The sequence below is a fragment of the Asterias amurensis genome, chromosome 13 (assembly GCF_032118995.1).
Source record: "Asterias amurensis chromosome 13, ASM3211899v1".
NCBI classification, from domain to species: Eukaryota; Metazoa; Echinodermata; class Asteroidea; order Forcipulatida; family Asteriidae; genus Asterias; species Asterias amurensis.
The window spans coordinates 17451854-17468356 of NC_092660.1; positions in this window are offsets into that span (position 1 = coordinate 17451854).

Sequence of the window (16503 nt, forward strand, 5' to 3'; positions counted from 1 at the left end):
CCTAGCACAGTCTTTCTTAAGAAATTTTTAACCTTAGCAGAGGCTTTCTCAAGAAAGGCTCGACTCTAGCAGAAAGACTTGACTCAGAGTCTTTTCGACCCTAGAAGAGTCTTTCTCAAGGCTCGACCCTAGCAGAGTCTTCCAAGAAAGGCTCGACCCTACAGAGTTTTTCTTAAGAAAATCTCAACCTATCAGAGTCTTTCTCGAGAAAGAATCCACCCTGCGCTATGGTTGGAACATCATGCCACTAACTATTTTTAATATTATATTTTGCATTATGCTGTTTCTTGGTTTCCATGTCATATTTTAAGTCTGCTGAACAAACATGCTTTTTGATGGGAGATAGCTAATGCTTCTTAGGCCCCAAGTATTAGGAAACATGAGACTCATCATTAGAGAGATTTTCCTTTTCTAGATACAGGCATATCCATGTCATTCAATTATTAGAGATTAGGGTCTCATTTCAACCCCAGTAGAAGCATAATCTATCACAGGTCGTTCAGAAAGATAGATTTCCTGATCCACTGTCTTCCACCATTGATCTGAGAGGTCAAGGGGTCACAGAGTTTAGCTGAATCTGATCCCCTATGCTTAGATCATCTCTCCATCACATTATAGAAAAAGGTTGGAGAAAACCCACAGGTTTTTTTTTTAGGCCAAAGTGAAGGCAAATTAATTACAGAACCACTTTGTGGGCTTCCAGCAGATGACGGGGAGAGGGATTCTCGTGTTTTCCTCAGACCTGTCTGTCATCGTACACTGGTGGTAATTTTAAGACTTGAAGTCAATCAAATCTTCGGAGACTTCGTATTTTTCCAGGCGGTTTTTCCCCCCTCTTCACCGAATTGACCTTATACGTGACTGTTTGGTGTACTTTGAAATGTCAAAAGAAGAAAAAAAAAGAGTTTGCTCTGCTCTTGGTTTATTGATAACACTTCAATTATTTTTAAAGAAATTACCAGAGTGTTTTTGTATTTTGTTTTAGGGATATCACAACATTTGTTTTTGTACCATTAGGGGCCCACTTTGTTTCTCTCTCTAGTTTCGAAATCATAACTCTGACTGATAGAAATTTCATCTCCTTTTTTTCTGTTCCAGTTATCCTGTCTTATACTTTGTGGTGGCTAGCTTCCCAGCAACAGTGATTAAGTTTACATTTGTTGTCCCTCTGACCCACTTTTTTGTTGGGTAGTTTTCTTGTGTCCTTCCCCAGATTAACTTCTTGTACTTGCATGCTCACCTCAAGTCCTCCATGGCTCATCAAATTTTGTCATTGTTCTGGTTGCCCTCATGTCATCTTCATATTGTTATAATATTGCTCATCTGTATATTTAAGGGCTGGGCCTGTAAAAAATACTATTGTCATTATTTATTGTTTTAATATTTGTTTCCGTTTTGGTTTTATAGTTCTTTGATTTACCTTGTATTGTGTTTTCTGTTCTTGTTTTGTTAAGGTCAACAACAAAAAATAATGGTAATAATCTTTGTTTAAGTAGTGTTAGTGTTTTCAGATACTCAATCCACATTTGCTTAAGGTTGGAATTTCTCTCTAGTTTACCCTCGCTGTGATGGCCAGAAATTTAGACAGCCAACTAGTCCACACCCGTCATCTAAGCCAACACTAAGGGGGGGGGGGGGGGGAAGAACCATCCATATGAGAACTGTGGAATATTAATATTGCATCTGCTTTTCTTTTACATATCAAACGAGATGACACGCTTGCTCATCTCCTTCTTCAAATATGACATTCTTTCCTCTTGCCGTCCGCTGCTATTTGCACACTTCTCAGGATTTTTGCCCGATATTTACTCAAAAATTGTTATTTTTTTAATTGTGTCTTCAGGTATGAGAGTGCTCTTGTATGCAAGGACACTTGCCTGTAGAAGTTTTTTAATAATAGTCATCGAGGCTATCTGGACCGATAATTCTAGCATATTTTTCCACGACCGCTTGTTTTGTTAATAAAATAAATATAAAGGTTGTTCACTTGATGTCAAGTTGAGAGAAGTAAAAGCGCAAGGATCTTGTTAAAGGATTTGGGTACCTTTTCAAAATGTCCATAGATTTACATTAAACTTACAGGGTTTGAAGATAATGATAGTGGAAAGCTTCCCTTCAAATATCACTTACTGAGGTGCTGTAGTTTTTGAGAAATGAGTAAAACAATGTCATTCAAAATACGTTTGTAAATTCTTAAAATAATTTTGGTCTCATGAGACGAAAATTATTTTCATGACATTGTTTTACTCATTTCCCAAAAACTACAGCACCTCAGCACGTAATATTTTCAGGGAAGCTTTCTACTATCATTATCTTCAAACTGTCTAAGTTTAGTGTAAATCTGTGGACATTGTGTTTTTTGTCCTACAAAAGTTACATACACCCTTTAACTTGTTTTAAAAAAAAAAATCACCATCGTTAAAGTGACCTCATTGTATGACAAATGAATAACGTTCATGTATTGCGTGGATACTTGCCACTGACTGATCCACATCTTCCAAAACCTACCAATATTATTTTATCGATCCTCAGATAAATTCTGTTGGGTGTTTTTTTCTTTCATTATTTTTTTGCAACTTCGATGACCAACTGAACCCTAATTTTAACAGATTTGTTTATGCTTAAAATTTGTGTTTGGTGCACAGCAAGTGAGGATACTGGTCTCTGACAATTACCAATTACTCTTAAAGCAATGTTTGTTGGACTAAAGTGGTCCTTTGATGTACCAATACATGTGAGTTTCTCGATCTATACTTAAAATGCCTTTGTGTATAAAGAAGCTTATCTGTTCAAATTGTAATAACAAACCCTCCAATCAACTATGAATATTAATTACTAAAGTACGCTGTAGCAAAGCATACAGTCAAAAGACCAATCTAGTATTTTCCTAGCTGAATCTTGCTTGTCCTTTGATGTAAGATCTATACTTATCTGTACAAATTGTAATTAAGATCACTCCAATCAACTAAGAATATTAATTACCAAAGTACGCTGTAGCATAGCATACAGTCAAAAGACCAATCTAGTATTTTCCTAGCTGAGTCTAGCTGAATCTTGCCTGTCCTTTGATGTTAGAATACACATGAGTTGCACGATCTATACTTAAAATGCCTTTATACAAAAACAAGTTTATCTCTACAAATTGTAATTATGATCACTCCAATCAACAATGAATATTAATTACTAAAGTACGCTGTAGCAAAGCATACAGTCAAAATACCAATCTAGTATTTTCCTAGCTGAATCTTGCTGAATCTTGCTTGTCCTTTGATGTTAGAATACACATGAGTTGCACGATCTATACTTAAAATGCCTTTATACAAAAACAAGTTTATCTCTACAAATTGTAATTATGATCACTCCAATCAACTATGAATATTAATTACTAAAGTACGCTGTAGCATAGCATACAGTCAAAATACCAATCTAGTATTTTCCTAGCTGAGTCTAGCTGAATCTTGCTTGTCCTTTGATGTAAGATCTATACTTATCTGTACAAATTGTAATTAAGATCACTCCAATCAACTAAGAATATTAATTACCAAAGTACGCTGTAGCAAAGCATACAGTCAAAAGACAGATCTAGTATTTTCCTAGCTGAGTCTAGCTGAATCTTGCCTGTCCTTTGATGTTAGAATACACATGAGTTGCACGATCTATACTTAAAATGCCTTTATACAAAAACAAGTTTATCTCTACAAGTTGTAATTATGATCACTCCAATCAGCTGTGAATATTAATTACTAAAGTACGCTGTAGCAAAGCATACAGTCAAAAGACCAATCTAGCATTGAAATAAATGTTACTGAATTGAATTGAATTGAATTGAATAGTATTTTCCTAGCTGAGTCTAGCTGAATCTTGCTTGTCCTTTGATGTAAGATCTATACTTATCTGTACAAATTGTAATTACAAACACTCCAATCAACTATGAATATTAATTACTAAAGTACGCTGTAGCATAGCATACAGTCAAAAGACCAATCTAGTATTTTCCTAGCTGAATCTAGCTGAATCTTGCTTGTCCTTTAATGTAAAAATACACATATGAGTTGCACGATCTATAAAATGCCTTTATATATAAGTAAGTTTATCTCTACAAATTGTAATTATAAACACTCCAATCAACTATGAATATTAATTACTAAAGTACGCTGTAGCAAAGCATACATTCAAAAGGCCAATCTAGTATTTTCCTAGCTGAGTCTTGTTCACGCCGATTCTCGTGTATCCTCGATGTCCCTAGAGCCTTAATGTGTGATCAGCGAGTTGAATAGTTTGCCGTCTTTATCCCTTGGAGAGATTGGTTCCTTTGTGGATGATTCTTGCGTTTTTTCCCCGGCAACATTAATGAGTGTGAGAGAAATGGAACAGGTAGAAATAACATTTGTTGCTTTGAGAGTGATAGCGCCTGCTGAGCTTCCAAAGCCGTCACCCTGATCCACAGAAAGTGTTGATCCTTTATAATTGGTTATGAATAACTAACGAGGTTACGGGAATCTCGCCAAGATCAGTCTGTGAAAGCTCTTAAGCCTAGCACGTTAGAGGCTCGTAGGAGCAGCGTGAAAACATGTCTTACTCCTGTAGTCTGACTCTCCTCTTGCATGTTGTACACTACCGTGTTGCATGACAGATAAAGATGTGAAATGACAAATATCACGTATGGTATTAACTGCAATATTTGTGAAGGGATGTGTTGTGATTCACATTCATCCATGTGGTTGTAGTTGTTAAATGTCATTGAAATGTTTGATTCTGTTACGGAACTAAAATAATCCACTGGGAAGAATTGTCTACTTTGTTCTCTTTGGAAATCTTGTCTTTATTTTGGAAGGATAATAACAGCTTTTGCTAAAGCTAAAGAACCAGTATTGTTTGAAGGTTTGCATGGTGTGGAAAAATAAATAGTAATGCGGGTCAACCATGTGTAAATCTAATTTGTGGAAGTATTGGCTCTGTAAGAAAGAGCAAGTGTGGTCTCGACGATTCGAACAGTAATACACTGCTCGTCTTCATCTGGAGAATGTAAAATTTATTTTGCCAGCCTATCCTATCCCTTCAGTTTCCCGCCAACTGAGCAGATCCCATCCAGACAAAAACCAAATATCAGAGGTTGAAATTTGAAAGTCCAATAAGCATGACCATTAGAATCCGTGGCCAATCACATTGACTATTTATGATCACCTTTCATTTGTTACCGTCTTTTGCATTATGATTGTCACCATCGTGGATATATTGTCTTGTTTTTCGTAGCAAACTCATGGCTGTATGGGGCATTATTTCTCCCTGTATGAGATGGTTAGAGGTAGCTTCACACTGGATAGCCACTGTTCATGCATATTTCATGGGTTGTAGCTGGGTATAGCAGGATGCCGATGCACCCATGCATGTATAAACTTCATCTGAGTTGCTGTCACGTTCTAACAGTAGCTATAGTTAGATCTGTCCAACATGATTTCAATGTACCTTACTGCATGCTCCAAAGAACACCAAAGTCTCTGAAATCACAAAAATAGGTGTGTTTTTTAAATGCACCAAGCGGGAAAGTATGCCTATACTTTTGGAGGTGTACGTTTACTGAGTTAACAGTGCTCATATTGTTGGATGGGTTAAATACAAATACATTCTTAACATCTGCTGCTAAATATAGGCTTTGTACTGCCTCTTGCTACCGGGCAAGCTCGGTGGTCTAGTATTATGACAAATGCTCCAGGTTGGCAAAGGTTGTGGGTTTGAATCCCGACCAAGTAATATATGGTTTTTTTAGAGGACTCGGAAAAATAATGAGTGTTTGGTGTAAAGTGCGTGGGTGAAGCACAATACACTCTGCTTTTCCAAATGTAAGAAATTAACCTGTGAAATTGTCATTGAAATAATAGGACCATGATGTCGAGGGAATGACATACCGGTATCTCCAGAATAACAGAAAAATATATCACCACAGTTTTCTATAAAAAAATGCATAGTTTACACATTTCAAATTTTAATTAGGATTGTACTAATCAGAGTTAATCAGAAAATCTTATAAATTTCTTAATTTAGAATAAACACTAATTAGTAAAAATGTTGAATCCATCCTAAGGTGGTGTATGAACCTTAAATACATGACACAGTTAAGGATTTTTTTTTCACAGGATATGCGTAGCAGCTTCTTCAAACACCCCCTCTCCCCATCCCGGCAGCATCCTTCCCTCTAAGACGACAACCAAAACGGAAGCATTCATGGATTATTAACCAAACTGCATCCATTCATCATGCGTTAGACATTGTGATGGCGCACCGAGGTGACAACCTGGAAACTGACACAGTATCTCGTTAAAAACAAGCTGTCTGTTTTTTCTCTTCTCATTTTTTCTTCTTTGTTTTTTTAATTTTACTTTGTGTTTCACCGGCCGACTGGCCCCCGGTCCGGCCTTTTCTAGCCAGCCAGATGTCTGTGTGGGGTGGAGGCATCTGTGGTAGTCACGGTCGATTTGTGGCAGGCAGAGTTTGCTTTGATGCACTTGAGCAGTTTTCTGCCATCAGTGTGGGCTGGAGTCATGCCCAATTGGCATTGATAAGAATATCTGCCATGGAGAAAAACAGTCGATGTCAGTTTTTTTTGGGATGTTTGATTTGACTCTACCTGCTCCGATTGATGAACAGGTCATTAATGTGATGATTTCTTGGCCATGTATGACAAGCAAATCTTGCATTACAATTTTACTGGCCCCAGTTTCATAAGCATTGTTAGCCCAAAACCTACTAAGCACAGACAAATTTTGCTTTGCAGAAAGATGTTACCATGCAGCCGACATTCCACAAAGCTTACATTGTTGCATGCGACTGGTACCTCACTAATTTAGAGGAATGACTGGTGCACGCAATGATAGATAGTGCTAATCTTGGTTATAAAAATGAAAAAGATCCTGGACCCAGTTCGAATCCCACAGGGGCACTTTGTGGATTGGGTTTTCAGTCCCTACCCCCATTGCGTGGGTTAAGTCTCTGGAATAGTTCTCTTGGGTTTTCCTCCCACATCTAAAACTGAAAATGTCTTTTCTCCATGGAGTTCTTGGCTAGATAGTGATTAATTGCACTTTTCTGAGAGTCCTTGGCTTCACAACCAGGATAAAATGAAATTACATAATAACAACAAAGGGGCTGTTGAGTGAGGGTGAGAAATGCAGTAACAAAATTGTGTTTATTGCTGTTATGCTCTATGCTTACTGCCATCCTATTATTGATTTTCACAGGTTTAATAGATGTTAAATTTGCATCGGGCATATAGAATATTAATTTTGGTTTTTTACCCATATACACCGATGTGTGTTAGTACTGTATACTCAGTACTTTCCAGAGTCCTGTGAAAAAATATCACAGGCGTGTTACTCAGGTGGGATTCGAACCCACAACCCTTGCAATTCTAGAGCAGTGTCTTACCAACATAGACTACCGAGGTTGCCCGGCAGCTAGAGGCAGTTCGAATCCTATGTTTTGGCAGCGGGTACCGCAATGATATAGGAGATGTTAAATTTGCATCGGGGGTAAAGAATATTAATTTTTGTTTTTACCCATACACCGATGTGTGTTAGCACTGTATACTCAATACTTTCCCGAGTCCTGTGGACTTTGTTATTTTTGAGGTTTGTTATTTTACAGTGAGAAGACTGGTCTTTGACAATTACCAATAGTGTCCACTGTCTTTAAACATCAGTTCCTTTTTTTCAGAACCAATTCATCTGATGCTACTGCAAACCTCACTCAATTTCATAAGGCTGTTAAGCAGACAATCTTACTTACCAATATTCTTTGCTAAGTAGAAATTGAGTTGAGCACCAGTTGGATCAACCAACCTTGTTATGGAATTTTGGCTGGTAACCTGTTTCTGTTAAGCAAGATTGTCCTGTGCTTGCAATTTTGTATGTTAGTTAAACTGAGAAAATAGAATTCGCTGTTGCAAACTGCTTCTCAACCAAAAGGACCTGTGGTATAAATGCAAAAAATTGTTAGTGGGTCTGATGTTTCGACCCAGTTTCTGTTAAGCAAGATTTTTCTGTGCTTAGCAATTTTGTATACTTACAGGCTTTATGAAATTGGGCAAACTGCTTACCAACCAAAAAGACCTGTGGTATAAAGGCAAACGCATAGTTAGTGGGCCTGATGATTTGACTTTGTAAGTAGAGTCTTTCTAGAAGAGAATTCAACTGGTATCAAAGTTTCAAGACAAACTTTTCTTTCTAATCCATCCCAAGTTTTCCATGTGGGTTAATGATATGATCTGCTAGCTGGGGGCACCGTCCTAATTTATTTATGGGGTTGTTAGTGTATGCCAAGCCATTTCATTATGATTAATGGTCCATCCTCGGGATCTCATTTCAGCTGTGATGAGGTCCCAGCCTGACTAATGAGGTGTGGGAGTCGTGACTTGGTACTCTGTATGAATACAAGATGAGAATCCATGGGTCTTCGGCTACGATGATTGTTCCCTTGAAATTGCACCTCCTCTTCTGTAAATCACCTTTAAAAGTGTCTCTGTATGCTCCGATATTAATTTCTTCGCCTAGGAGTCCATTTTTAACTCCACTACAGCGACACATTTTTATTGTGTTTTCAGTCTTTTTCGTGTTTTTTTTTTTTTTAAGGGGTGAGAGTGGGGGTCAAGCTTTGAATACATTCATTCTGGGGACAATAAATTGTCAGAGGTAATATCCAAGAAGGGACACCTATACTCATTAAGTGGTGCTGTGAAAGTTATTTCAGACTTAAGCAAAATTAGAACGAATGTTCCCTTGTTTTCCCTCAGGATTTCAATCACTTTTATGTCAAGTATAAATACTTCATTATCCTATGTTATTTGATCATAAATTTTGATGTTTGTCCCCTCCTGACAGCCTGTTTCAAGTACTTAAATTAGGTTGAATTTCTTCTTTTCCTTTTGTAAACACCTGGGCCCAATTTCATAGAGCTGTTAAGCACAAAAATTTGCTTAGCATGTAATTTCTTCCTTGATAAGAACAGGATTACCAATCAATGCTTGTTACTGGTATTTAGCTGTTGTTTGCTTATCCTGATAATCACATGGAAATTTTTGGTTGGCATTCCTGTTTTTATCAAGTAAGAAATTTCATGCTAAGCAAATTTTTGTGCTTAGCAGCTCTATGAAATTGGGCCCTGCAATCAGGGACATCCTATTGTCTTTATTTTGTTTGTACAGTAACTTTTTGTCAACAGCTCCCATTGGTTGTGTGCACGCTCTACAACTGGGGAACTTTTTTTGTGTGGAACCTTTTTTTCTTTGGTCAAAACATTGGGTGTAGGCCTAGTGTTAAAACACATTGCAAGTGTTTAAACACTGCAATCAGGGGAGCTCCTATATTGTCCCTCCTTTGTATGTACTTTCTTTGGCAACAGCTCCAATTGTGTTTTTTTTTACAGGCTCTCCAACCAGAAACCCTATTGTTCTCTTTTGTTGTAGGAACCCAACCTGATGTCCTTATATTTGTTGGATACGTTATATTCTTCAAACTTTAACTCAACTACTGTCAAAAAGATCTTTGTGAGAATTCTTAATGGTCTAAGTGCCACTTTTAGGGCCCGGTAAAAAAAAAATGGTCAAGAGCGCGCAGGAATCTGTATCGAATTCCTGCTGTACTTTTCTTGAATGTTTGCTCTTCTGTGTAGGTGTGCTTTAGCTGTGAAATGGACTTTGTAATAAAGGTGTACAAAACTCCTTAATTAAAAGATGAGGTATTAAGTTGAAACAGAAGCTGTTGTTTTCAGAAATGAACTATAATTGATGATCGTTACCCTCCACAGCAGCGCCAGACAAGGGGAAATTGCGTTAGATTCTCTAGTAGAAATGTCAACATGTCGGCCCCGTTGCAAATTAATGTTTGAAGTGGTGACGAGCATGGAAAAGGAGGAGTTGGGACAGATACCATCAGAAAAAGATTATCAGCTGTTCCCATAGCAACGCAATCATGAGAGCAATTAGAAGACGCCTCCGGGCCCTAAAATCGGAGGCGAATAAAGTTAGAGTTTTCTTCAAGATGGCTGCCTAGAGGTACTCTCTTTTGTGTGGTTGGGCAATTGACCCTTCCTCTGGAATGTCTTACTCCCAGTGCGTGGTATAATAGATGGCGAGAGATGAAACCAAAGACGTGGTCACTTCTCAATTAAGTTCGTCTCCCTGAGCACTCTCAGAATCATTTGGGATTAAACCCACTCACTCTTTCTTTCTCCCTATCTCTGTCTCTATCTGACATATTTAATTAATTAATAACAGGTGGTTATGATTTTACATAATAAGTTCGGACACTTTTTTCATGTTTATAAAATTTACAAAATGAACAGTGATTTAAAATCTGTCAAAGACTGTCTTGTAACGGAGGTCTAGTTTCGTGGCTGTGCAAGTCTCTGCTTGTGTCCCATTGAATTGTGTGCTTTACAGGGCTTCATAGCACAGAGTTTTGCAGTAAACATAGCTAAGAAACTATGCCCAGGGCCCAATTCAAAGGCATACAAGCACAAAAAAAACATATAAGGCACAGACAAACTTTGCTAAGCAGAAACATAATTGTGACAATTTAAGCCTGTTTTTATTGAATTGCAGCCTGCAACTCTAAGTATTAAACCTTAAACATTTAAAGTTCATTTTAAATTTTTAATGCTTTTTTAGGAGACATTTTGCCATTTCAACTTGTAAAGCCCCAGTCATACAGACACCTAACAAAAAATTAGAATTGGGAATTTCTTTTCTGTATCTCTAGTTTTACCTTCCGATTTTCCGACTATAGTTGTGTTGTGTTTCTATTTCATCAGCTGGTTGTGATGTGGTTGTTCACTTGAAGAGAGTGATGGTTTGTAGATGGAGTCAGACAAACAACCCTCCTTTGTTCTTTATCCTGTGTTGGGACTAACTTCCTTTTCAGTTTCAAGTCTACATCCTTTTTCCTTCCCCGGAAGTTCCCCATTCCTGACATTGAGAAAGAACAGTTGTTAAAAAGAAAATGAATGAGTGATGCACGCACAAGCAGGGGAAGAGGGCTCATCAGTTATTTTTGAATTATTTATTTCATTCGTTTCAATAATCCGGACCATTTGTCTGGGCCTATTGCTTTTGACTAATTATTTTTGAATACTGGTAAAAAGTCAGTTGTTAAAACACCAGCTGAAACTATACTAGTGGAAAGAACTCTCTTTAGTGGAATTATTAATAAAGTTATGACTAATGTGGACATGTCTCAAATGTATTCCTTAACAAACTTTGGACGCATTACTCATATTTTACCGGCAGTGTTATTTGTCTTTGACGTTTTTTTTTTCTACATCAGTTTGATGATTCATGCTTAGAAATAGGGGGAAAAGAAAAAGAAGAAAAAAGTTTTCCAAGATTTGCAAATATCGTATTTTCTGTCATCAGCTCACAGATTGGTCATACCACCGCAATGCCGTTCTAAATACGCTAATAAATCTCTTCGGAAACTTTAAGTGATTAATCAATCTTCAGAATTTCAAGAGTCCTATTCTCTTTCAGTCCATTCCACAAGAGAAATTCTTACCCAACCTTTCCCGTGGACAGTCTACCCCTCCCACCTTTTCCTTTCTTGGTTGTCAAATTAGCTCAGCCATTCTAAATAAATGAAGACTCTTCAGAATTGTCCCACACCACCACAAAGTCTCCCAGACAGTTTAATATGAAGAACCAGAAATCATCTGTTTGCCTCGCGCTAGTGTTTACAAGCAATCAATGTCGACTATATACGTCGCCGTAATTGCTCCTCACAGTGTCGTCTACGGTTGAGCCCATAACCTCTGAAAGCCTCATAACTTATCTATGGCCTAAATCTGTGATTACTTGATGATTTCCATCCCTCCCAAAATGCATACCCCCCCTTTTTTCCTTTTTCATCCCCCTCTAGCAAGGAGAAACTATTTACAAAGACGGAGTCATAACATCTCTAAAATGGCCCTCCAACAAGGCTCAGTGCTGGCTTGGTGTTTGCCCACACAATTTGATGTGTTCTGAAGTACATGGTGATGCAGTGATTGAGACCCTATCTGTAAACAGACACAACCAGATACTCATCCCCTTAGAGGCAGCATTACTGCAGTCTTTTAAAGGCATGGACACTATTGGTAATTACTCAAAATAATTATTAGCATAAAACCTTTCTTAGTGACGAGTAATGGGGAGAGGTTGATAGTATAAAACACTGTGAGAAACGGCTCCCTCTGAAGTGACATAGTTTTCGAGAAAGAAGTAATTTTCCACGAATTTGATTTCGAGACCTCAGATTTAGAACTTGAGGTCTCGAAATCAACCATCTAAACGCACACAACTTCGTGTGACAAGGGTGTTTTCTTTTTTTATTATTATCGCGCAACTTTGATGACCGATTGAGCTCAAATTTTCACAGGTTAGTTATTTTATGCATATGTTGAGATACACCAAGTGAGAAGACTGGTGTTTGACAATTACCAATAGTGTCCATTGCCTTTAAGGCAACTCCGCCACTAAGTGCCATGGTTTAAAAGGCTATACAGGAGATTAATTTCTACTTTTCTTGTCAGTGATACGCTCTTTGGAAAGCTTAGCTGTGTCAATACAAGTGCATATGAGCTGGCAAGCTCGTTGAGGAGGGAGTAAAAATACCAAGCATAGAAGTTTTTTATGATTCTCATCAATCGAAAATCAATAACATCACAGACTCAAAGAAATAGGAAAGCATTTTTGATTTTTTTACAATTTATTTTATTTATTTTTATTTTATTTTTATTTTAATTTAATGTTTTTTTGGTTTTTTTTTTTGGGGGGGGGGGGGGTGGTGCAGTTGAATTGCATCCTGATTGCATTGATACAATTTTGTGCGTGCAATATATACATCATAATATTGTGTTCTTATAGTTTTCTTGTGATTTTTGGCTTACCTTTTGCTGTTTAGTATACGTTCTGTTTTTAAAATATATGAAGCACTTTGAGGCCCTCGAATAGGGCTCTCTATAAATATTATTATTATCATGATTATTAAAAGTGTATAATGATAACCAGATGATCAAAAATAACTGCTTTAAAGACAAAGGGATCTAATGACGGTCGTCATAATAATATGTTTGTAGATACAGTAATGTAGCTGTAATTGGAACAAGACATTCATGCGAGACTTGACACGTTTAAAGTTTCAGCGTTACGGAGTAGCTGTGACATCTCTAGGGTGCGAGCCACCAGGCCCAATTGCTCTATATTCTTGCAACCAATAAAAATGACATCAGTTATTGAACATTTGGAAAGAAAAAATGAAAGTGAATTTGACTTGTAAGAATGCAATTTGTTCGGCTGTTTCGGAACTATTTTCTTTCCTTAAAGTATCCATGGGATTCCCGAATCAAGCAAACACTTCCCAGGGCTTGCCTCCCTTTCACTAACTCTGCCCTATTCATACTATTATTTATACCATTAGTATATTCTGTGTGTATGTAAATCATCATTTTGGATGATTCCGTCATATGGGATAATCTGAAATGGACATAAATGTTGTTGTTGATGAATCAACGGCCACTAAAGCTTTTAGAAATAGACTTGATTATGGTACACTAAAGATGTATTGTATTTTTATTTTATTATTTTATTATTTGGGGTTGAACAAAGAAAAAGTGACTATTAGAGTGGGGCTTGGACCTGGAACTTCCGGAATAATGTGCAGAAGCTCTACCGACTGAGCTTTCTATCAGGGCCCAATTTCATAGAGCTGCTTAGCACAAAAATTTGCTTAGCATGAAATTTCTTCCTTGATAAAAACAGGATTACCAACCAAATTTCCATTTGTTGCATATTGCTTGTTACTGGTATTCAGCTGTTGTTTGCTTATCCTGAAAATCACGTGGAATTTGGATTGGTAACACTGTTTTTATCAAGGCAAAAGTTTCATGCTAAGCAATTTTTTTGTGCTTAGCAGCTCTATGAAATTGGGCGCATCAGTTCAATTTGTTTTTGGAATCCTGCTCATTTCTGCTCAGCAGAGAAAACTGTCAAGCAATATTTTTTTTTTGCAGCAGATTAAATCAGGCCCTGCATGGGCCCAATTTCATAAAGCATGTAAGCAAAACAACTCACTAAGCACAGAATAGTAATGCAAAGTTAGGTTACATGTAAGCCCAAACTACATTATATTTGCATTGATGTGGCTGGTAGCCGATTCCATGTCTGCTTAGCTAAGCCTTGTCAAGCTGTGCTTAACAGATTTACAAAGTTGGGCCCTGATGATAAAGGGTTATTGGACTAATGCTTCCACTGTACTTTGTAACGCACAGATGTCATCTAAGGTCATAAGAAATCTGCTCAATGATGATTTTAGTCTGCTGTCTTTTAAAAGACCTGGATTAGCATCGGATATTCATCATTAATCCCACAAGGGAATTTTAAAAGGAGGTCATGAGACCCATTACAAGACCATAATGTTGCAACTCCCAGACTCTACATCAGAGAGAACTCGGCAGAAAATCCGATATCATTTCATGGGTGGGTGAAAGCGTGACCTCACTAGGCTGGTATAATTTAGTCATTAGTAGGTTATAAAATATGTATTGAAGTCATTTTGTCACACTTCCACATCGAGGGGAGATTGTTTTCTGCGAAAATTATGAAAAAATGCAATCAAATGGTGTCATGAGTAGCCTTTAGGCTCTTGAACCTAAAAGTGCTGAAGATGGCTACATAATTGTTAGATTTCCTTTAGTTCCATCATCCATCAAACACCCACCCCCCCCCCCAAAAAAAAAAAAATAAAGTAGGGGGAAATTGTGCATGTTTATTTGTGTTATTTTATTTGGCCTTAAAAACAAGCATACAGAGAAAATGCATATCAATTAATCAAAGCCAAGGATAGCCCAAAAAGCTGATTTAAAACGGCTTATTTCCATTGGGGTCCATTTTGTTGTCGCACAATTTTATTTGTTCAAAGTTGAAGATTTTCAAATCAGAGGGTTGATATAGTTTTAGGGGTGTTTTTTTTTTGCTGTGAAGGGAACTGCTTACGCGGGGTAATACAATATCTGCAACTAGGTATGGTGACGGCAGGGTTCGTCTACTTTTTCATTGACTAGCTAAGTAGCCAGCGGGACCAGTTAACTTATCATTCCACCATTATAATCTGCCATTGTTTTCACTTGTTCCTTATTTCACATTGAAAAGGAATGCTTTTCAGCACTGCTAGCCAGTCAGACCACTTTAACTGAATATTTGGACTGGTCCTAAAGTGTTTTAACTAGCATTTGGCCAATTGTTAAAGACACTGGACGCTATTTGTAATTGTCAAAGACCAGTTCTCTCACTAGGTGTATCTCAACATACGCATAAAATAACGAACCTGTGAAAATTTGAGCCTGATTGGTCGTCGGAGTTGCGAGATAACTATAAAAGAAAAAAAAACACCCTTGTCACTCGAAGTTGTGTGCTTTCAGATGCTTGATTTCGAGACCTCAAACTCTACTAAACTTGAGGTCTCGAAATCAAATTTGTGAAAAATTATTTCTTTCTCGAAAACTATGTCACTTCAGAGGGAGCCGTTTCTCACAATGTTTTATACTAATCAACATCTCCCCATTACTCGTTACGGAGTAAGGTTTTATGCTGATAATTATTTTGAGTAATTACCAATAGTGTCCACTGCCTTTAAGGAAGAATGCTGAGTGAAAAGATGTAAGGTCTTAAGAACAGGGCCCAACAAAATTAAGCTTACCAGAATAAGGTTACCAGCCAAAATACCATGTCACAAGTACAGTTTGTGACTGGTATCCTGCTTATTTCTGCTTAGCAGATAATCGATAAGCAATGTGTACTGCTTGAGCAGCTTAATGAAATTAGGCCCTGAACAGGTTATGGTCATGGTCTCTCAAAACAAGCACAAATTGTACATGTGATATGTGCCCGATTTCATTCTGTTAGGCAGAACATTTATTTGCTAAGCAAAAATGAGACAGGTATTTTGCCTGATACCTAGTTTCCATTTAGCAAGATTTTTCTGGGCTTGGCAAGTTTTTTTCTGCTTAGTGGCTATATCAAATTGGGCCATGGTATGTTGACTGGTAAGCAAAATTTTGATGCGCTTAGCTTCTTTTTTCTTTTTTTCTATTATATACTCTTAAGCAGCTTTTTGCTACATCTTGAACTCAATCTCAAAGTATTTGGTGCTCTACAACTATTTGGGTCTTTGGCTAGGAGCTGACCAAATTAATTTTGTTTTTGCTTGTTATCTATTGCCATTTTAAAACTATACTACCTTTACGAAATTGGGTATTATTTTAAAGAATTTTAAATTAAGCTCTCTTTAACATCCTTTCTTTCATCCCAAAGTTTGGTTTTGTAATAACATGAATATGCAAATTTGATGAATATTTGTTGCAAGTTTTTCATCAATCACTTTGAACAATAGAGTGGACTTTCTATTTCCTAATCAAACAGTTTTTAGAAAGTTTGTTTCATTTTCAAAGACAAAATTAAAACTTTACTCTCTTTAATTTGTT